Source organism: Triturus cristatus, chromosome 4_2 (assembly GCF_964204655.1).
Source record: "Triturus cristatus chromosome 4_2, aTriCri1.1, whole genome shotgun sequence".
NCBI lineage: Eukaryota > Metazoa > Chordata > Amphibia > Caudata > Salamandridae > Triturus > Triturus cristatus.
Window position 1 is genome coordinate 164,913,595 of NC_140586.1, and position 22,593 is coordinate 164,936,187.

The 22,593-nt window shown below is 43.3% G+C and overlaps 1 protein-coding gene across 1 annotated transcript in view; it reads left to right on the forward strand.

Annotated features, from left to right (window-relative positions):
• Positions 1-3,693: 3,693 nt before the first annotated feature.
• ACKR5 (atypical chemokine receptor 5) overlaps positions 3,694-22,593 on the forward strand; it is a 75,402-nt gene continuing 56,502 nt past the window's right edge. The window contains exon 1 of the mRNA XM_085600963.1: positions 3,694-3,915. The gene's annotated coding sequence lies outside the window, so the exon portion shown is untranslated. The remainder of the gene's footprint in view (positions 3,916-22,593) is intronic.

Below are 22,593 nucleotides of genomic sequence, written 5' to 3' on the forward strand. Positions count from 1 at the left end.
CAGGCCCAAGTCATCTTATTAGCCCTGGACTGAGCAATGAGGGTTTAGTAGCCAGAGCTCCTACACATGAGCATTTGCTCCCTGATCCATCTAGCATTTCGGGAAGCTCACTTGTCTCTATTATATATACGGGCCTCAAGGCTCCTCAACCTACACCTGCATGCATGGATATTGAGCAGACACAGGTGAATGTGCCTGACCTGCCAACCTTAGTAGCCCATGTTATCCATGCACTGTGACACCCTTCAGCAAAATCCATCTGGGATGGGTGCTGGGAAAAGTTTTTATCCTGTGGAGCTCCTCATATTGAGCCTCTGCAGGCCAAACATATGGATGTGCTGTTGTTTGTTTTACCGTTGGCCCAGCAAGGCCTTACAGTGGGCACAGTCAAGGGTTATCCGTCTACACATTTTACCTTTCATTATTTACCTAATCAACTATGCCTTTAAATCACCTGGTGTGCCGCGGTTTATCAAAACTGACTCACGTATGGCCCTGAATCCGTCCATTTCCACAATGGGACTTAAACTTAGTACTGACATCTCTTATATGCATGCCTTTTGAGACAATTCACAGCTGCTCACTGAGATGGCTGATGCTAAAAATGGTCTCCCTAATTGCCATCACATCTGCACACTGCATAAGTGACCTGCACAGGCTATTACTCAAAGCAGTACTGCTTTTCAGTGCTGGCCAGTCTATTACTCTGCCAACTGGCTTGATGCCAAAGGAGCTTTCAGTTTTTTTTATCTGACCGTACAAACGACCATAGTGTGGAGGATCAGCTCTCTGCAGGTTTCTTTGAAGCAAAGGGCAAGGTGTTGCAGAACATGACCCTGTCTATATGGATAGCCCTCTACATCAAAACCTGCTATGTGCAGGAGAGGAAGCAACCTCCTGAAGGCCTGCAGGCTCATTCTACCAGGGTCACGGCTGCTACAAAGGCACTGGCAAAAGTGGTGCTGGTCTGCACATCTTCCAGGCAAAAAAGTGTGCATCGGTGTACATGTTCACAAAATTCTACTGCCTTGACAGTCAAATACAACGGGAAGGCCATTTTGCCGGCTTAGTCAGTCACAAAAACTTTATTCAGCCAATCGCGGCAATAAAAGTACAGATGATAAAAAAATGGCATAAATAAAGCAGCGTTACGAGGTTCAAGACACATCAGGGGACTGGGGATGCAGTACAGTTAGTTTCAGGGAAAACACTACGTACTGTACATGCCAATGATAAGATACATAAAACATACATATAAAGGTCCGATGTATCTCCGACTAATGATCAAAAAGTTTTAAAAAGTTAAAAAGCTGGATCATATCTTGACATACAAATATGATAAGGGTGGGGTAGTTATGTTGAGACACATTTGTTTCTAACCCACAGTCAAGGGCAGACAAAATTCCCCACTGCCAGGCGAATTGTCTCATTCTCCAGCCTTTGCATGCGCTCAAATACTTCCTTATAGGGGTTCATATTAAAGGAGCCAAAAATAATGCATAGAAATTGCTTCCTAGCATGAGCAATACAGAGTGCAAAATACAATAAAGTGCAATGTGCTTTGAGTGGCAGTGTTATTGCACGAACATTGCCGGCTCAAACCTGCGGGACTTTTTGATATGAGTCGACAACCCAAAACCGCTACATTTGAGAGGTACCACAGTGTTTCTATTTTTAAGGAGAGGTATATGCCAGTAGAAGTATCCATCAGAAGAACAAGCTACTTACTTGTGCTAACACACTTTCGAGTGGGAATCTGTTTAAATTCAGATGCCTCACTGCCCTGCCACCTTCCATTTCTTTGGAGTGGACTCACCAACATCATAAAAAGGTTCCAAACTCCAAAATGTCACAGCACTTCATATCTGAGGGCCGGAAAAGAGACTATCTCAGCAAGCACGTAAGATGCTTATTTGCAGCTCAGAGCGGTACAGTCATCTGGTATCTGGCAATATCTAGTATCAACACAAGGAAGCATGGTTGAAAAAATTCTCTGGATCCCAGTCAGGCGCAGGAGATACCAGGGGATATTCTTAAACTGAGGAATCTGTGGTTGGATGGAGTATCCTGTTAATTTAGCCAGTGTAATAATGCACTTGACCCTTTCCGCACTGCTGTAAATGAAGACATCTCTGTGTACTTTCTACGTTTTACCACTGTTTAAATGTGTATCTTTTTTACACATTAATCATACAGCTATACATCCTTCATCTTCTTTTTATTTTTGTTATCATTTCCTGCGGATTACTCTCCGCTACTGCAACATATTTTGTTTTGCAAACATCAATTTCAATGACAATTATACAATATTAATAACATATATCTACAATTCACAAATTATGCATGAAAATGTCTCTCACAAAATATTCCCAATGCATTTTGAGATATGAATATCCCTTCTTTAGGGGTGCCGGAGTTCTACGGTGTATGTATTTCCAACCGCCATGTGCTTGAGAAATGTTCTTCGATGCTTCTCCGGAGGAAATCTTATGCATGGTATTCCGCGTTGTATAGACAAAATAGAGTATCCACCAGAAAGGGTGTTACCGAAGGTAAATAACTTGCTTTCATAGTATGCAACTCAAATTCAAGTGCCGTAACTGTTGATATGTTACTGTTACTCAACTCAGTGGTGCTTCCTTCTTCATCCTGCTGGAAGAAATGGACACTGGAGTCGGTGTTCCCAAGAAGCGAATCGGGGACCTCCAAATTCGTGTAGCCGGAGCATTAACTCACTGATCTACTCGATCAGCAATCAAAACAGAGCTGCAGATCTGGATTGGAGTTAACTTTTGGCATTTGACATTCTGCAGAGTAGGTAGGGCAAGGTTTCTGTGTCTGAACATGTATTGGAACAAGCACTCAATTGATCTGATATTTTACAACATGTATATTTTATTAAAAGACGGTGGGGGCTCTCGGTAGCACCACATGTCACCCATATGTTACCGAGAGCCCGGCCCGGATACTTTCTGTATTTTAGAGGCCACAAACCTTTACCTTGAGCAGTTTTAAGTGGTCCGGGTCTTGCCGGTGCTCAGCACCGGCAGTTTTCAAAAGCAGGAGCTGAGACAGGTTCCTATCGGGCTCTTCATTTTTGCCCTCACCCTCAGGATGAAAAAAAAAAAATCTTATTTCTGCAGCAGTGCCACCCTTCACTGTCCCTGATGTAACTTCAAAGAGACTCGCTATAGTTCTTTCAGTCTCATCATTTCAAAACTGAAGCATTTTCAATATTATATACAACGAAGCCACAGTTGTTGCTTATTTATCTTATGCAACTAACAACCATTGACAAAGCCAATAATCCTGGGTTATGTTGCATGTGTAACGTTACTTGTATTATATATCTACATGCAATGACAGAAGCAGCAAAATACCAGACGGCGGCACACTATCCTAAGCACAGATTTTTTGTTTAAGTGTCTTTAAGCCACGCCCTTAATTACATCGGCCACGCCCCTTTGAGAGACCCCCAAGTTTTTCTTCCCACTTAAAGTCCTGACATTGAGGCTTGACCGCATATTTTGTGGGAAGCCACGACATATGTATCGCCAAATTCTGACAAGTCCTGATGGGTGCAGCTGGAAGGAAAGATACATTTAGACCGTAGCCGTCACTCAAAATAAGAGCTAGGGTAAAGTGCATGAATGGGGCAATCCTGCGAACAGGACTCTCTGAAAGCGCATCCAGCGGAGCTGTATTTTCGCAGGATGTCACATTTCCGGGACGGAAGAGCCTTTTCGCAGGGAGGGGGAAAACCGAGCGTCCGAGAAACTCCAGCCTCAGTTCTTGGAAAGCTCGCAGTGAGCGCGGGGCCGACGGTATCGGTCTGCATTGGAGGGGTCCCCGGACTGAACCCGCAGAACAGAAGTCTCTCCTTGGCCGCCCCGCAGTACACACCTGCAGCCTCAGGTGAGACACGTGCTTCGTTCGGCTTTTCTGTCACACATTTTCTATTTTCTTATTTTTGAAAACTAAAATGAGAATTTTCGGGATTTTTATCTTACCTTTTTTAATGACATAGGAAAGCAATTCATACATCGAAGCAGTACCTCTCCACAAAGTTTAAAGGTGTGGAGGAGAAATATTAAAAATGCATCGCCGGGGAGGGTGCTGTGCAAAGTGTAGTGACGTACCTGGGCTGTGACCTGCAGGGGTCTGTACCGTTCTAGAAGAGGGCCACATACCCAGCTCTGGAAATACACCTCGAGCCTGCTGTGCAGCCTGACATACTCATATAACAGGGCCCGCACTCTGCTCTGGTAATGCAGTGCAATGCATGTACCTCCATCAGGGCTGGCTTTACTGCTGATGGCGCCCGGTGCGACAAGTATTTTTGGCGCTCCCACACCCCATGACCGCCACCGCTGATTCTCTCACTCCCACCTGACAAAAGTGCCCCTCAGCTCTCCAATCATAAGGTATTACTAAACACAGTGACCCGCCTGAGGTCAGCGCCCCCTCCAAAGGTCAGCGCCCAGTGCGGCCGCACCGGTCGCACTGCCTTAAAGCAGGCCCTGACCTCAATACAGACCTGCACCACCCTCTGCCCTGGCAGAGCTGGAACCTGCTCGCAGCGCTGCCGATGCACCAGTAAGCAGACATGCAGCCTTTCGCCTTTCCAGAACTGACCCACCATAGCTCTGTCAATGAACCCCAAGGCAGGCCTGCACCCCCTGCTTTCCCACTGTTCACCGCGCATAACTCTGCGATATGCCTCAGTCGTGACCTGCAAACCCCGCCCGTTCCTTTCCATTAAAAGGACCAACACAAAGGACTTGCCATTCTCTGGGCCGTGACGTGCAGCATTATCTGCCATTGCATATATGGAAAGCATACGCAGGTTGCTATCAAAGCATAATTTGTTAAAAGTTTTAAGCAGGGCTTTAAGTGACCTTAAAAAACTTGGGGTGGGGCAGAGGTCTCTCAAAGGGACGTGGTCGATGTAATTAAGGGCGTGGCTTAAAGAACACACAAGCTAATAATCTGTGCTTACCATAATGTTCCACCTGACTGGTACCTTGCTGCTTCTGTCAGTGCATCCAGATATATAATACAAACAAGTAACATTGCACCTACAAGAAGCCAGGACTTTTGGCTTTGTCAATGGTTGTTAGTTGCATAAGATAAATAAGCAACAACTATAGCTTTGCTGCATAGAATATTGAAAATGCTCCAGTTCTGAAATGATGAGCCTGTGAAAGAACTAAAAGGAGTCTCTTTGAAGTTACATCAAAGGCTTTGAGCAGTGGGACCGCTGCAGAGTCAAGATTTGTTTTCACCCTTAGGCAGTGCTTGAAATAAAAAAAATAGAAGTGCAGGTACTCTTTACCAGAGTGCCTGCTTTTTTATGAGAAGTGCTGGTACTCTCCAGTTAAAAGTATTACATTTCTTTTGAGAAGTGCCGGTACACTCCCTCTCAAAATAAACAAGCATTTGCAATGCAATAGGTCTCGCATTATAAAAGTGTGAGCAGTTGGCATTGCTAATAATAATGCAACACTAGCTATTGGCATTGTAAATGATAATGCCATTTATTTATGTGTTTGTTCTATAAAATAGATAAAAAAGGCATTGTCATGAACAATGACAATAGCTGAAACTTTTGCAAATGCGAGACCTATTGCATTGCAAATGCTTGTTTCAGTACTGCAGGCTTTTTAAAAGTTTTAGTCACTACACAAAATGAAATCCATTTTATCAGCGTTGCCAGTGCTCCTTTATGTTTAATGCCATAAATGAAACACAATGTTCTAAGCAGATTGCTAAACAGCATCTCCAGCCCCAATCACAATGTCTCACTCCATGCTGGACAGTGGGCACCCTGTTTTTATGCAGCGCCAAGACGGGGTGAACTAAAGCACAGACTGAGGTCTGTCAGCCTCCGAGGCTCAAAGCATTCCTTGCAACAGTCCGCTGTGTCAAGGTATTGCCATGTGTACAGCACACACTCTGCAACAGCAAATGGTTTCAAAGTTGGGGGTGACTTCCCAAACTTTCCCGAGTTGTTCATCGTGTTTGGTGACCGTATTTATGCTGACAGCCCAAAAAACTGTTTGTGGTTGTGTGTGTATGTTGTGTGTGTGTGTGTGGTTGTGTGTGGGTGGTTGTGTGGTTGTGTGTGTGGTTGTGTGTGTGTGGTTGTGTGTGTGGTTGTGTGTGTGGTTGTGTGTGTGTGGTTGTGTGTGTGTGTGGTTGTGTGTGTGTGTGTGGTTGTGGGTGTGTGGTTGTGTGTGTGGTTGTGTGTGGGTGTGGTTGTGTGTGGGTGTGGTTGTGTGTGTTTGTGTGTGTGTGTGGTTGTGTGTGTGCGTGGTTGTGTGTGTGTGTGGTTGTGTGTGTGTGGTTGTGTGTGTGTGGCTGTGTGTGTGTGTGGTTGTGTGTGTGTGGTTGTGTGTGTGTGGGTGTGTGTGGTTGTGTGGTTGAATGTGTGTGTTTGTGTGTGGTTGTGGTTGCATGTGCGTGTGTGTGGTTGTGTGTGTGTGTGTGGTTGTGTGTGTGTGGTTGTGGTTGTGTGTGTGGTTGTGTGCGTGTGTGTGGGGTTGTGTGTGTGTGTTTGTGTGTGTGTGTGTGTGTGTGTGCCATAAAGAGCTCTTCAAAGACCTAAATCAGGTGGAGGAAAGTAAACCCATGATTGTTATTAATTGCATCCACCCCGTGCCCTTTGTGCCCTTAATAACTTGCGGACAAAAGCACTAAAAGCCTGTAGACAATACTGGAATCTGTTCTTGCAAATTAAAAAGTCACTCCCTCTAATGCTAAAAGTCAAAGCAGGCACAAGTCAATTCCTTTAAATATCCACCCAAGTAATCCTGCTTAAAGTTTAACATTCCAGGAAAGTACAAACCCGTGAAAGGTCAGGCACCAGCTAATCTGAGACCTTGGCGAAGCTCCTCGAAGTGGAAAGTGCCGGTGAGAAGCGCTGAAAAGTAGAGCACACAGAGAAACAAATTAAAACTGGGAACGAGACAGAGATGGTTTTTTATCGGCAAATTACTTAAGAGATGGAGTAAAACCTGAAGCAGCCTAAATGATGTGGCCAAGGAGAAGCGGTGGCCAGCGGCAGCACAGAATGAGGCCTGCGATTCCGTTCAGTTTTTTTTCTTCCCTCAGCAAAAATGGTTTATTGTAAGCACCTTAATGTACATGACATTTTTTTGCTTTGCCCACATGTGATTTCCTACTTACCCTTCTTGTTCGAAATGCAACATTTCAACTATTTGCATGCTTCTGACAAGCTGCTCAGCTGTTTAAAGTGAGCTGCGCTGGTGACGTCACACCACTGGCTAGCCCTGCAATCTTGTCAAAAGGGCATCGTTTGATTATGTCTACTTCAGCAGCCCGACTCAGATTCACGTTTCTTTCTGCAAAGGCGCCTACCTGCACTTTTGTAACCACGCCTATGGCGAAGAGCAAGCAAACATTACAAATAAAACAAGTATTAGTGGAGAGGCTATGGCGGTGCTGACTCGAGAGCGGGAGATCCCGGCTCGAGTCTCTGCTCCGTAACATCTTGTGATTCTGGGAAAATCACGTAATTTCTCCCTGTGATAAGTTGTCAATATATATGTGCTGCAAGACAAAAAAAAGCGCGGAATGAGGCGCTTTTATGGACGCTCTACTAAATAAACAAGAGAGGGTCAGTAGTGTGTTGACGAGGGAGAAGAGAAGTGGGGGCAGTGCGATGAGGAGGGCTAGCAGCAGTGCGAGGAGGAAGGGTTAAGTTTTAAGTGAACTTTACGTTACCCTTCGGTGAAGTTACTGGCCTTCTAAAAGATAAGAGAGCAAGACTGCAGAAAGAAATAAAACAAACGAAAAGGGCTACAAAGGGACAACGGAGGAACAAGGCAAGTATAAAATAACAAGCAGGAAGTGGGATAAGGGAGGGGGTGGCAAATGGTGAGCACTTTCGCGGCCGCTTTGATGTTCTCAGTGGCCGCGCGGCTCACTGAGAACATCAAAGCGGCCGTGAAAGTGATCACACAGGCTGACAAATGGTGCGCGCGCCTGGCGCACATGCACTGTATTTGGAGGCCTGAAAAGCACTAGTCTGCACTTCCAAATCCCCGCTTACTAAAGCTCTCGCCAGAGCAGCGCTAAAGCGCTGGCTCAGGCGAGAACTAAAAAGTGCTGGTACTCAGTACCGGACAGTACTGGCCCATTTAAAGCACTGCCCTTAGAGCGAGGACAAAAATGGAGAGCCCGATAGGGACCTGTCTCAGCAGCTGCTTTTTCGAACTGCCAGTGCTCAGCACCTGCAGGACTCGTCCCACTTAAAGCCCTGTTTATAAGTTAATTTAAACATTATCTTGAAAATGTAAAATCTTTACATACTTTTAATAAACATTTGCATACAAATTCCTTAAAAATATATTCCATTTATTCACTCTTTAAAAAAAAAAAGTGTGCAACCGCAATTGCTACTTTTGTCAGTTCATAATACTTATTGATAATGATAGGCCATTGCAACTGTTCCACTGAAGGCTTCTGTAGATAAAGGCTTCAAACACGTTTTCGTTTCTTGCGCTGCATCAGAACATATCAGCAATAAAGGCCTCATCCCACATGGTTGTCTGCTTTTCCCACTTTCTTCTCGGTTACTCTTTTTGTTTGTTTCTTTCCAACCTATCTCATTTCTTCTCATCTACATGCTGAGGCTGTTGTTAATGTGTTAATTATAGTCACATTATGTGTTTAACCTGCTCTTCTACTTGACACAGCACAGCTGGTTATATAATCGAACTATTACTATACCATTTACTGCCTGGATTGTGATCATTAATTGTGTGTTTTCAGTGTTTTTGTGTCTGCTCTGATTCTGTTGTACTATCACTTTGGTTGCTCTCTGTGGCAATCAGATTTACGCCAATGTGCTAATACCACTCTGTACTTTATGAAAATCTCTCAATAAATTGTTCTGGAAAAAAACCAATAAAGGCATCAATTCATTTAATCTCCTTTTGACACATGTGGATACTGATCCGTTACCAGTGTTTTTCTCTTTTGCATTATGAAAAAAAAAAATTGAAGCAACATACGAGTTCTGCATTATTTTAGGTACGGTGTTCAAATGATATAATTTGCAATGCTCGTACCACTTTTACTGAAAGTAAATAAGCTAAGGCTTGATTTTTTAAATCTTTAGTATATTTGATATATATATATATATATATATATATATATATATATATATATATATATATATATATATATATATATATATATATATATATATTACCTACTGGCGGTCGCCAGTAGGTAGTTATAGTTAGGACCCCTTTTCCATAGGAAAACCTCAACATTCTATTTTGAATAACTTTGGCGCCGGTCGATGAATCCTCGCGAATTTCTCAAAATAGGTGGGGCGCTACGCTCCGCTCCTACCCTGAAAGTCTCGGGGGGATTCGTCAAGCGGGGGCTGAGATAAAAGGGGGGTCCCAAAACGCGTTTTTCCCATGCATTTTTCCATAGGACCTTTAGAACGAGCTACAGCCCGAACGGCTGAACAGAATTACTAGAAATTTGGCAGAGAGGTAGTCCCTAGGTCAAGGAAGTGCCTTTTGTAGGTTTGGTGTAAATCTGTTCAGTAGATTCTGAGAAAATAGCCTTTAAATCAATATATATATCTGAGCCCGCTTACGGTACGCTTACCGTACGCTTACCGTAAGCGTACGGTGGCGTGCGCGAGCGCGATTCTGATTGGCTCTTAGATCTTAGTAAACATTCGAATCGGCCGAAACCAGGAAGCGGCGGCCGCCATTTTGTCTCTCGCACTGAGTGTTGTTTATCAAACAAGATGGCCAAAAACATGTTACGGGGCTGTTTTGACAACTCCCTCCCACATAGTCATGTTGAGGGAGTCCCCAAACATCCCCCAAGAGCAAAAACGGTTTTATTTTTTTTTCGGCAATTTCGCCGAGTACGCTTACCGTACGCTTACCGTAAGCGTAAGGTAAAAAAAAAAAAAAAAAAAAAAACACTATCCACACTTACCCCACCCCCTGTGCTTTTGGTGGCCGTAGGCCACCAAATGTACAAGGCTTATTAATAGGTAAAAAAAACTAAATTTTGGCAACATGAAATTATAAAATCGAAATAAAAAAAACACTATCCACATTGACCCCACCCCCTGTGCTTTTGGTGGCCGAAGGCCACCAAATGTACAGGGCTTATTAAAGTTGATAAAAACCGTGCACGGAACGAACTGCGTTAAGTGGGCGCGCACGCCTCGAATGGCGTAAAGTAACTTAGCATTTAAAAAACCGTACAAATTCACTGAAAAAACCATAGGTTTCACACACGTTATAGTTAGGAATTAGCATTTAAAAAACCTTGCAAATTCACTGAAAAAACCATAGGTTTCACACATGTTATAGTTAGCGGAAATTTTACTGATAAAAAACCAGTGAAATTGCCCCGTTATAGTTAGTGCTGGCAACTATAACTCACGCGACCGCAATCTTCTGCTGATGACATATGTGTCTTTATGAAAAAAAAATATTTGTAATATATGTATAGCTAAAAATGTATGGAAGAAGACATGGGCAAATAAGTGTCTAAATACAGTATTAGCATCAGCAGAAGATTGCGGTCGCGTGAGTTATAGTTGCCAGCACTAACTATAACGGGGCAATTTCACTGGTTTTTTATCAGTAAAATTTCCGCTAACTATAACATGTGTGAAACCTATGGTTTTTTCAGTGAATATATATATATATATATATATATTCACTGAAAAAACCATAGGTTTCACACATGTTATAGTTAGCTGGACATTTTACTGATAAAAAACCAATGAAATTCCCCCGTTATAGTTACTGTAGGCAACTATAACTCACGCGACCGTAATCCTCTGCTGATGCTAATACTGTATTTAGACACTTATTTGCCCATATCTTCTTCCATTAAATTTTAGCTATACATATATTACAAATATTTTTTTTTCATAAAGACACATATGTCATCAGCAGAGGATTACGGTCGCGTGAGTTATAGTTGCCTACAGTAACTATAACGGGGGAATTTCATTGGTTTTTTATCAGTAAAATGTCCAGCTAACTATAACATGTGTGAAACCTATGGTTTTTTCAGTGAATTAGCAAGGTTTTTTAAATGCTATTTCCTAACTATAACGTGTGTGAAACCTATGGTTTTTTCAGTGAATTTGTACGGTTTTTTAAATGCTAAGTTACTTTACGCCATTTGTGGCGTGCGCGCCCACTTAACGCAGTTCGTTCCGTGCACGGTTTTTATCAATTTTAATAAGCCCTGTACATTTGGTGGCCTTCGGCCACCAAAAGCACAGGGGGTGAGGTCAATGTGGATAGTGTTTTTTTTATTTCGATTTTATAATTTCATGTTGCCAAAATTACGTTTTTTTTCTCTATTAATAAGCCCTGCACATTTGGTGGCCTGCGGCCACCAAAAGCACAGGGGGTGGGGTAAGTGTGGATAGTGTTTTTTTTATTTTTATTTTTTTACCGTAAGCGTACGGTAAGCTTACGGTAAGCGTACGGTAAGCGTACGGTAAGCGTACCCCGCGAAATTGCCGAAAAAAAAATAAAACCGTTTTTGCTCTTGGGGGATGTTTGGGGACTCCCTCAACATGACTATGTGGGAGGGAGTTGTCAAAACAGCCCCGTAACATGTTTTTGGCCATCATGTTTGATAAACAACACTCAGTGCGAGAGACAAAATGGCGGACGCCGCTTCCTGGTTTCGGCCGATTCAAATGTTTACTAAGATCTAAGAGCCAATCAGAATCGCGCTCGCGCACGCCACCGTAAGCTTACGGTAAGCGTACGGTAAGCGTACGGTAAGCGTACCGTAAGCGGGCTCAGATATATATATTGATTTAAAGGCTATTTTCTCAGAATCTACTGAACAGATTTACACCAAACCTACAAAAGGCACTTCCTTGACCTAGGGACTACCTCTCTGCCAAATTTCTAGTAATTCTGTTCAGCCGTTCGGGCTGTAGCTCGTTCTAAAGGTCCTATGGAAAAATGCATGGGAAAAACGCGTTTTGGGACCCCCCTTTTATCTCAGCCCCCGCTTGACGAATCCCCCCGAGACTTTCAGGGTAGGAGCGGAGCGTAGCGCCCCACCTATTTTGAGAAATTCGCGAGGATTCGTCGACCGGCGCCAAAGTTATTCAAAATAGAATGTTGAGGTTTTCCTATGGAAACGTGGTCCTAACTATAACTACCTACTGGCGACCGCCAGTAGGTAATATATATATATATATATATATATATATATATATATATATTAGGGTCCACAGTTGTCCACAAACAAGCGCACTGGGAGCCGATACTTTCATTTCAAGAGAGCATTTTTTCATTTCAACCTTATCAAGGGTAATGACAATTATTGAATATTTACAGCAGCAATTTAAGTAAAATGGATTTTGGGACTGTAAATACCAGCATGCACCGCTTGGTGATGTCATACTCACCTGAGTGTTATTAAAGAGATTCAAGCAGTGCTGGCAGTTTCGTGAAACCTTGTTACTATCGCTGCTGGCCCGTGACCAAGGAAATGTATTCCGAAACGCGTTGGGCTGTGTGATTGAAGAAAGAAACTTGCCGCCTTGAAGTGCTAGGCTGTAATTTTCCCAGCGTGGAGTGCGCTTGTTTGTGGACAACTGTGGACCCTAATAAATACGGCCGTCCAGCCGTTTGAGCGCACCACTGCCTGTTATGTAAGGCGGGTCTGCGGCTTCGTGATGTCGAGGCCAGGCGGAACACTGGGAGCCGATACTTTCATTTCAAGAGAGCATTTTTTCATTTCAACCTTATCAAGGGTAATGACAATTATTGAATATTTACAGCAGCAATTTAAGTAAAATGGATTTTGGGACTGTAAATACCAGCATGCACCGCTTGGTGATGTCATACTCACCTGAGTGTTATTAAAGAGATTCAAGCAGTGCTGGCAGTTTCGTGAAACCTTGTTACTATCGCTGCTGGCCCGTGACCAAGGAAATGTATTCCGAAACGCGTTGGGCTGTGTGATTGAAGAAAGAAACTTGCCGCCTTGAAGTGCTAGGCTGTAATTTTCCCAGCGTGGAGTGCGCTTGTTTGTGGACAACTGTGGACCCTAATAAATACGGCCGTCCAGCCGTTTGAGCGCACCACTGCCTGTTATGTAAGGCGGGTCTGCGGCTTCGTGATGTCGAGGCCAGGCGGAACACTGGGAGCCGATACTTTCATTTCAAGAGAGCATTTTTTCATTTCAACCTTATCAAGGGTAATGACAATTATTGAATATTTACAGCAGCAATTTAAGTAAAATGGATTTTGGGACTGTAAATACCAGCATGCACCGCTTGGTGATGTCATACTCACCTGAGTGTTATTAAAGAGATTCAAGCAGTGCTGGCAGTTTCGTGAAACCTTGTTACTATCGCTGCTGGCCCGTGACCAAGGAAATGTATTCCGAAACGCGTTGGGCTGTGTGATTGAAGAAAGAAACTTGCCGCCTTGAAGTGCTAGGCTGTAATTTTCCCAGCGTGGAGTGCGCTTGTTTGTGGACAACTGTGGACCCTAATAAATACGGCCGTCCAGCCGTTTGAGCGCACCACTGCCTGTTATGTAAGGCGGGTCTGCGGCTTCGTGATGTCGAGGCCAGGCGGAACACTGGGAGCCGATACTTTCATTTCAAGAGAGCATTTTTTCATTTCAACCTTATCAAGGGTAATGACAATTATTGAATATTTACAGCAGCAATTTAAGTAAAATGGATTTTGGGGCTGTAAATACCAGCATGCACCGCTTGGTGATGTCATACTCACCTGAGTGTTATTAAAGAGATTCAAGCAGAGCTGGCAGTTTCGTGAAACCTTGTTACTATCGCTGCTGGCCCGTGACCAAGGAAATGTATTCCGAAACGCGTTGGGCTGTGTGATTGAAGAAAGAAACTTGCCGCCTTGAAGTGCTAGGCTGTAATTTTCCCAGCGTGGAGTGCGCTTGTTTGTGGACAACTGTGGACCCTAATAAATACGGCCGTCCAGCCGTTTGAGCGCACCACTGCCTGTTATGTAAGGCGGGTCTGCGGCTTCGTGATGTCGAGGCCAGGCGGAACACTGGGAGCCGATACTTTCATTTCAAGAGAGCATTTTTTCATTTCAACCTTATCAAGGGTAATGACAATTATTGAATATTTACAGCAGCAATTTAAGTAAAATGGATTTTGGGACTGTAAATACCAGCATGCACCGCTTGGTGATGTCATACTCACCTGAGTGTTATTAAAGAGATTCAAGCAGTGCTGGCAGTTTCGTGAAACCTTGTTACTATCGCTGCTGGCCCGTGACCAAGGAAATGTATTCCGAAACGCGTTGGGCTGTGTGATTGAAGAAAGAAACTTGCCGCCTTGAAGTGCTAGGCTGTAATTTTCCCAGCGTGGAGTGCGCTTGTTTGTGGACAACTGTGGACCCTAATAAATACGGCCGTCCAGCCGTTTGAGCGCACCACTGCCTGTTATGTAAGGCGGGTCTGCGGCTTCGTGATGTCGAGGCCAGGCGGAACACTGGGAGCCGATACTTTCATTTCAAGAGAGCATTTTTTCATTTCAACCTTATCAAGGGTAATGACAATTATTGAATATTTACAGCAGCAATTTAAGTAAAATGGATTTTGGGACTGTAAATACCAGCATGCACCGCTTGGTGATGTCATACTCACCTGAGTGTTATTAAAGAGATTCAAGCAGTGCTGGCAGTTTCGTGAAACCTTGTTACTATCGCTGCTGGCCCGTGACCAAGGAAATGTATTCCGAAACGCGTTGGGCTGTGTGATTGAAGAAAGAAACTTGCCGCCTTGAAGTGCTAGGCTGTAATTTTCCCAGCGTGGAGTGCGCTTGTTTGTGGACAACTGTGGACCCTAATAAATACGGCCGTCCAGCCGTTTGAGCGCACCACTGCCTGTTATGTAAGGCGGGTCTGCGGCTTCGTGATGTCGAGGCCAGGCGGAACACTGGGAGCCGATACTTTCATTTCAAGAGAGCATTTTTTCATTTCAACCTTATCAAGGGTAATGACAATTATTGAATATTTACAGCAGCAATTTAAGTAAAATGGATTTTGGGACTGTAAATACCAGCATGCACCGCTTGGTGATGTCATACTCACCTGAGTGTTATTAAAGAGATTCAAGCAGTGCTGGCAGTTTCGTGAAACCTTGTTACTATCGCTGCTGGCCCGTGACCAAGGAAATGTATTCCGAAACGCGTTGGGCTGTGTGATTGAAGAAAGAAACTTGCCGCCTTGAAGTGCTAGGCTGTAATTTTCCCAGCGTGGAGTGCGCTTGTTTGTGGACAACTGTGGACCCTAATAAATACGGCCGTCCAGCCGTTTGAGCGCACCACTGCCTGTTATGTAAGGCGGGTCTGCGGCTTCGTGATATCGAGGCCAGGCGGAACACTGGGAGCCGATACTTTCATTTCAAGAGAGCACTTTTTCATTTCAACCTTATCAAGGGTAATGACAATTATTGAATATTTACAGCAGCAATTTAAGTAAAATGGATTTTGGGACTGTAAATACCAGCATGCACCGCTTGGTGATGTCATACTCACCTGAGTGTTATTAAAGAGATTCAAGCAGTGCTGGCAGTTTCGTGAAACCTTGTTACTATCGCTGCTGGCCCGTGACCAAGGAAATGTATTCCGAAACGCGTTGGGCTGTGTGATTGAAGAAAGAAACTTGCCGCCTTGAAGTGCTAGGCTGTAATTTTCCCAGCGTGGAGTGCGCTTGTTTGTGGACAACTGTGGACCCTAATAAATACGGCCGTCCAGCCGTTTGAGCGCACCACTGCCTGTTATGTAAGGCGGGTCTGCGGCTTCGTGATGTCGAGGCCAGGCGGAACACTGGGAGCCGATACTTTCATTTCAAGAGAGCATTTTTTCATTTCAACCTTATCAAGGGTAATGACAATTATTGAATATTTACAGCAGCAATTTAAGTAAAATGGATTTTGGGACTGTAAATACCAGCATGCACCGCTTGGTGATGTCATACTCACCTGAGTGTTATTAAAGAGATTCAAGCAGTGTTGGCAGTTTCGTGAAACCTTGTTACTATCGCTGCTGGCCCGTGACCAAGGAAATGTATTCCGAAACGCGTTAGGCTGTGTGATTGAAGAAAGAAACTTGCCGCCTTGAAGTGCTAGGCTGTAATTTTCCCAGCGTGGAGTGCGCTTGTTTGTGGACAACTGTGGACCCTAATAAATACGGCCGTCCAGCCGTTTGAGCGCACCACTGCCTGTTATGTAAGGCGGGTCTGCGGCTTCGTGATGTCGAGGCCAGGCGGAACACTGGGAGCCGATACTTTCATTTCAAGAGAGCATTTTTTCATTTCAACCTTATCAAGGGTAATGACAATTATTGAATATTTACAGCAGCAATTTAAGTAAAATGGATTTTGGGACTGTAAATACCAGCATGCACCGCTTGGTGATGTCATACTCACCTGAGTGTTATTAAAGAGATTCAAGCAGTGCTGGCAGTTTCGTGAAACCTTGTTACTATCGCTGCTGGCCCGTGACCAAGGAAATGTATTCCGAAACGCGTTGGGCTGTGTGATTGAAGAAAGAAACTTGCCGCCTTGAAGTGCTAGGCTGTAATTTTCCCAGCGTGGAGTGCGCTTGTTTGTGGACAACTGTGGACCCTAATAAATACGGCCGTCCAGCCGTTTGAGCGCACCACTGCCTGTTATGTAAGGCGGGTCTGCGGCTTCGTGATGTCGAGGCCAGGTGGAACACTGGGAGCCGATACTTTCATTTCAAGAGAGCATTTTTTCATTTCAACCTTATCAAGGGTAATGACAATTATTGAATATTTACAGCAGCAATTTAAGTAAAATGGATTTTGGGACTGTAAATACCAGCATGCACCGCTTGGTGATGTCATACTCACCTGAGTGTTATTAAAGAGATTCAAGCAGTGCTGGCAGTTTCGTGAAACCTTGTTACTATCGCTGCTGGCCCGTGACCAAGGAAATGTATTCCGAAACGCGTTGGGCTGTGTGATTGAAGAAAGAAACTTGCCGCCTTGAAGTGCTAGGCTGTAATTTTCCCAGCGTGGAGTGCGCTTGTTTGTGGACAACTGTGGACCCTAATATATATATATATATATATATATATATTCACTGAAAAAACCATAGGTTTCACACATGTTATAGTTAGCGGAAATTTTACTGATAAAAAACCAATGAAATTCCCCCGTTATAGTTAGTGCAGGAAACTATAACTCACGCGACCGCAATCCTCTGCTGATGCTAATACTGTATTTAGACACTTATTTGCCCATGTCTTCTTCCATAAATTTTTAGCTATACATATATTACAAATATTTTTTTTTCATAAAGACACATATGTCATCAGCAGAAGATTGCGGTCGCGTGAGTTATAGTTTCCTGCACTAACTATAACGGGGGAATTTCATTGGTTTTTTATCAGTAAAATTTCCGCTAACTATAACATGTGTGAAACCTATGGTTTTTTCAGTGAATTTGCAAGGTTTTTTAAATGCTAATTCCTAACTATAACGTGTGTGAAACCTATGGTTTTTTCAGTGAATTTGTACGGTTTTTTAAATGCTAAGTTACTTTACGCCATTTGTGGCGTGCGCGCCCACTTAACGCAGTTCGTTCCGTGCGCGCACAGTGAGCACGCGGTGCGCTTCGCGCACCGCGCGCCCACTTTATGCAGTTAGTGCCGTGCACGCACGGTGGGCACGCGGTGCGCTACGTGCACCGCGTGCCCACGTTACGCTAGATGGGCCATGTACGCACGATGTGCTTCGCGCACCGTGCGCACATGGAGGACATATTATGCGCTTCCTTGTGATAGGTAATCTGTTGAAATTTTTTTGGGAAATGCTGTGCTCTTATATGCCATGCACAAATGGTGGCCTTTGGCCACCATTTGCACACGGGGTGGAGAGAGTGGGGTTTTTTTTTTTTAATAATTATTTACCGTACGCGTACGGTAAGCGTACGGTAAGCGTAATCGGCGAAATTTTCGAAAAATAAAAAATTACCGTTTTTTGCCTTGGGGGATCTTTGAAGACTCAACTAACATGGTTATGTGCATGGGCGCTGTCTAAACAGCCCCTTTATATGTTTTTGGCATTTGTTTATCAGCTCCCCCCTCAGAGTGCGAGAGAGAAAATGGCGGCCGCCGCTTCCTGGTTTCGACCGATTCGAATGTTTACTAAGATCTAAGGGCCAATCAGAATCGCACTCGCGCACGCCACCGTACGCGTACGGTGAGCGCACCGTAAGCGCACCGTAAGCTGGCTCAGATATATATATTGATTTAAAGGCTATTTTCTCAGAATCTACTGAACAGATTTACACCAAACCTACAAAAGGCACTTCCTTGACCTGAGGACTACCTCTCTGCCAAATTTCAAGTAATTCTGTTCAGCCGTTCGGGCTGTAGCTGTGTCTAAAGGTCCTATGGAAAAATGCATGGGAAAAACGCGTTTTGGGACCCCCCTTTTATCTCAGCCCCCGCTTGACGAATCCCCCCGAGACTTTCAGGGTAGGAGCGTAGCGTAGCGCCCCACCTATTTTGAAAAATTCGCGAGGATTCGTCAACCGGCGCCAAAGTTATTCAAAATAGAATGTTGCGGATTTCCTATGGAAACGTGGTCCTAACTATAACTACCTACTGGCGACCGCCAGTAGGTAATATATATATATATATATATATATATATATATATATATATATATGGACATTTCCTCTGCTTTCCTTCTCAAATGTCTATTTACCCACAGAGTAATCCCGCTATTATCCATTATAATGGCAATAAAAATGTAAGTCATCATTTTTGAACAATCCGATTGGAGTTGCCCTGTTCTTTTTTACTATCTTACCTTCACTAGTGTGCAGATCTTTAAGGCAGTAAGGTGCAATCTGTACAACATTGTTGTCCTCAATTTGTATTAGAAGACTGGAATGTTGAGAGCTCCATTGAAGACACTGGAGTGGTGCAGACTTATAATGGCTGGTATAAGCCCAGAGCTCAAACATTTCAATGATTATTTTCATGTTTGTACCTTTTTAATTTAGAGCATTCTGCCCTTTTTGGGCGGAATGTTCTAATAGCCTTTTAGCCCTTCTGCCTCGGGCTATATCAGTTGTTAAAGGCCCTCTCCCTTGTTATAGGTTATAACATGTGTTCAGGGCCTTTAACAACTGGTATAGCCCTTGGCAGTGGGCTATAAGGCTATAATAATAAAAATAATTTCAAGGGTCTCTCCAGGTATCACAGATCTTCCAGTCCACATCCACATTGACTAGCAGCATTCCCTGCTTTTCCGGTTCTCAGACCATGCAGATATCTGTCATTGAATCTCAGACCTGACTGATATTCCAGTACTCAAACCAAAATATATTAATTTGCCTGAGGACTGCAATAATGATATGCAGCATGCCCTGCTATTCCAAACCTGAACCCATAAACTTTTTCATTGCCCATCAAACTTGACCTTCAGCACTCTGTGCTAAGCTATAACTGAAACCCTCACAAAGCTCTACCAATGTAAACCAGTTCTGGGCTACAGCACCTTCTACTGTTAAAACAAAGGTGTACGCCCAGCTCTGCTAGTACCTCTCAATCATATAAAATCAGGAGGTGGCAGGAAGTGACGTCACAAGAAGTGATGTCATGCACTTATTCCTACTGTAGAAGAAAGAAAGGAAAAACTAACTTTCACTCTCTCCTATGCACTACATTGTGTCTCACCCTATACCTCTCTCAATATATCCTCTACCTCCACTCTCTGACCCATCCTAAATCTCATTCTACTACTGTAATCTCCAAAATAACCCTCTCTAGACTCTTCACTGCTCTAGCCCTCCTGGCTCACCCCAAACCTAATTTTCCTACTATGATCTCTCCAACAACTTTTTCTCAATTCTACCCTCTTGTATCCCTCCTTTTGACTCACTCATCCCAAACCCCATTTTACTACTATGTACTCCCTAATCCCTTTCTAGACACTCTGCTCTCCTGCATCTCTACTTTACTCATTCCAAACCTCATCTTACTACTATGTTCTCCAAATAACACTTTCTAGACCCTTCCCTCTTCTATCCCTCCATTATCCTCTACAATCCCACTAACAACTCACGTGTCCACTGCTCTAATGAACTTATATTTCACCACCACTAATCCTTTTAGGTTCCGGAGTAGTGTGCTACTCGTCGAAAATTGCTTCGATGCCTCATATGGCATAGAAAGCACTATATAAATGCAATTACAATAATGATTCTCACTTAAAAAGTCAAAAGCCTATTTACAAAAACAACAAATTAACATAATCACAGCCAAATGTAAAAAGAGACATTTTTGATTTGACTTTTTTTTTATACATCATGTGTGCTTTTTTCCACATATCAGTTTGCAAGAAACTTGGATATGTCTGCATGTGGCAGTATTTTAAAGGGAGATGTGGAACTTGGAAATTACATGTTTGAACAGTTTTTAGTAAGTGAGCAAAATATGATGAGTGTATTTATTTAAACCGTAAACTTTCTGTGAATGCGTGTTTGTTTACTGCTGGTGTTCTGTATCTAGCTCTAAAGCACAAACGTGCCTCACATTTGCAGTTCTGAAAGCAACAGCTTTGTGTGCTTAAACAGGAATTGGTACAACGTGTTTAGGACGCTCACACTGACACCCCCTCCTCCCTTGCACAACATGACACACCTCTTCCTTATTTAGTGGCATTAGTGTGAACTTTCATACAAGTGGTGTCTTACCTTGGAGGGAAGAAATGGACTTCTACCCCGGTCTTTTACAGCAAATGTATACATTTAAATGCTGACAAGTAGAAAGGTTATTAAACACACCTATAAATCATGCATTTAGATAGACAGACAGACAGACAGACAGACAGACAGACAGACAGACAGACAGACAGACAGACAGACAGACAGACAGACAGATAGATAGATAGATAGATAGATAGATAGATAGATAGATAGATAGATAGATAGATAGATAGATAGATAGATAGATAGATAGATAGATAGATAGATAGATAGATAGATAGATAGATAGATAGATAGATAGATAGATAGATAGATAGATTAAACTCTGTCCTGATCCCATTATGGAGCTCCTGTTTGTCAATACAGACTAACATTGCTTTTTTTCAAGAATACATTTAATTCTGTTAACCACTTGTCAATTCTGAGTAACAAAGCAAATCCCCTTTTACTTCTTACAAATAAATTTTTGTCTACCATCATTGCTGAAAATAACCTCAAACATTGCTCCAAATATGTGAGGAATCTGGGATGACATGGAACGCCTCCAACGGTGATTGCACAGCAACAAATCCCTTTACCAGACCGACCCTATCAAATATAAACAAACACTGCCATACAATATGACTCCTTTATCCCATCATTGACAGGCCAAGCATGTTATACCCTCACTTTGTCACGTGTTATATCGTATCACAAAGCTATAGCATTCACTATATCAACCCCAGCACTACTTCGCATGGTAAATCTAGGTAACAAGATGATGAGCAGCAGCGGCCCGTGCAGTTAAGAGCGGTGGGTCCTTAGGATTCGATGGAGGATGAAAAGGGAAAATTAAAGAAAGAATTAATTTTTGCTCGTCGTTGTCCGTCGAACCCCCCCCCCCCCCCCCAAACCGGTCCCACCCACCGCTTTTACTTGCACAGGCCGCGGTTGATGATGAGTTAAGAAAAGTCAATTTATACTTAGTGTAGAGGTGGGTGATGTATTGTGGTAGTGCGAATGTTCCAAGTGCTGTTGCTGTAAACATAATTAAAATTAAGAAACACAAAGGAGATCATTGACTCTTGTAACCACCCACCCTTTATCTGTAGTACTTCAGTGGAGCCTAGCTCTTCAAACAAGAATGCTTATGGCTCAGTTGCGTCGCTGGGATTCACCCGTTGGAAGCACCTTCTACATTGTTGAATGGGTCATTCCAGACTGTCAACTGGTTGCAATGATATGCATGAACTTCACTATGGGACGTACCTTGCAGACTTTAATGGGACCTTCCAGTGGTATCAAAGTATACCAGTTTTCTTTAACCACTGCTGCTCCACCAACAATTACCACCAGTTGGAATTTTAGAATGTACACTTGTTTGAAGATGGTTGCTTGGATTTTGGACTAGCTTGTTCTATATTGGTCAATCGAAGGATCCACACACCACTTAGGTATTCTGTGTAACCTCATTATTTACTAATGCCCTCATTACCACATCAAAATGACCTGTAGCTGGGGAGATTTTCTCCACCATATGTTATCTGTGCCAACTCTCCGTCCCAAACTGCCTCTTTTTTTACTTCGCTTCCTATGTTTTCTCTACTCAGTTGTGTCATGTGTCCATCTGTTGGACTGACCTCTCCTGTTCTCGCGGTCATATGGTGCACAGACTGATGACATGACATATTCCCTGACTTTGAGAATAGTGAAATCTTTTTCTTGCTCCACATGCCCACACCTCTTCAATCAGCCTTATTGTTTTTTCTTGGATTCTGCTTGGATTGCTGGTCTGGATATGTCACCTTCTTGTAGCGTTAGTCGCC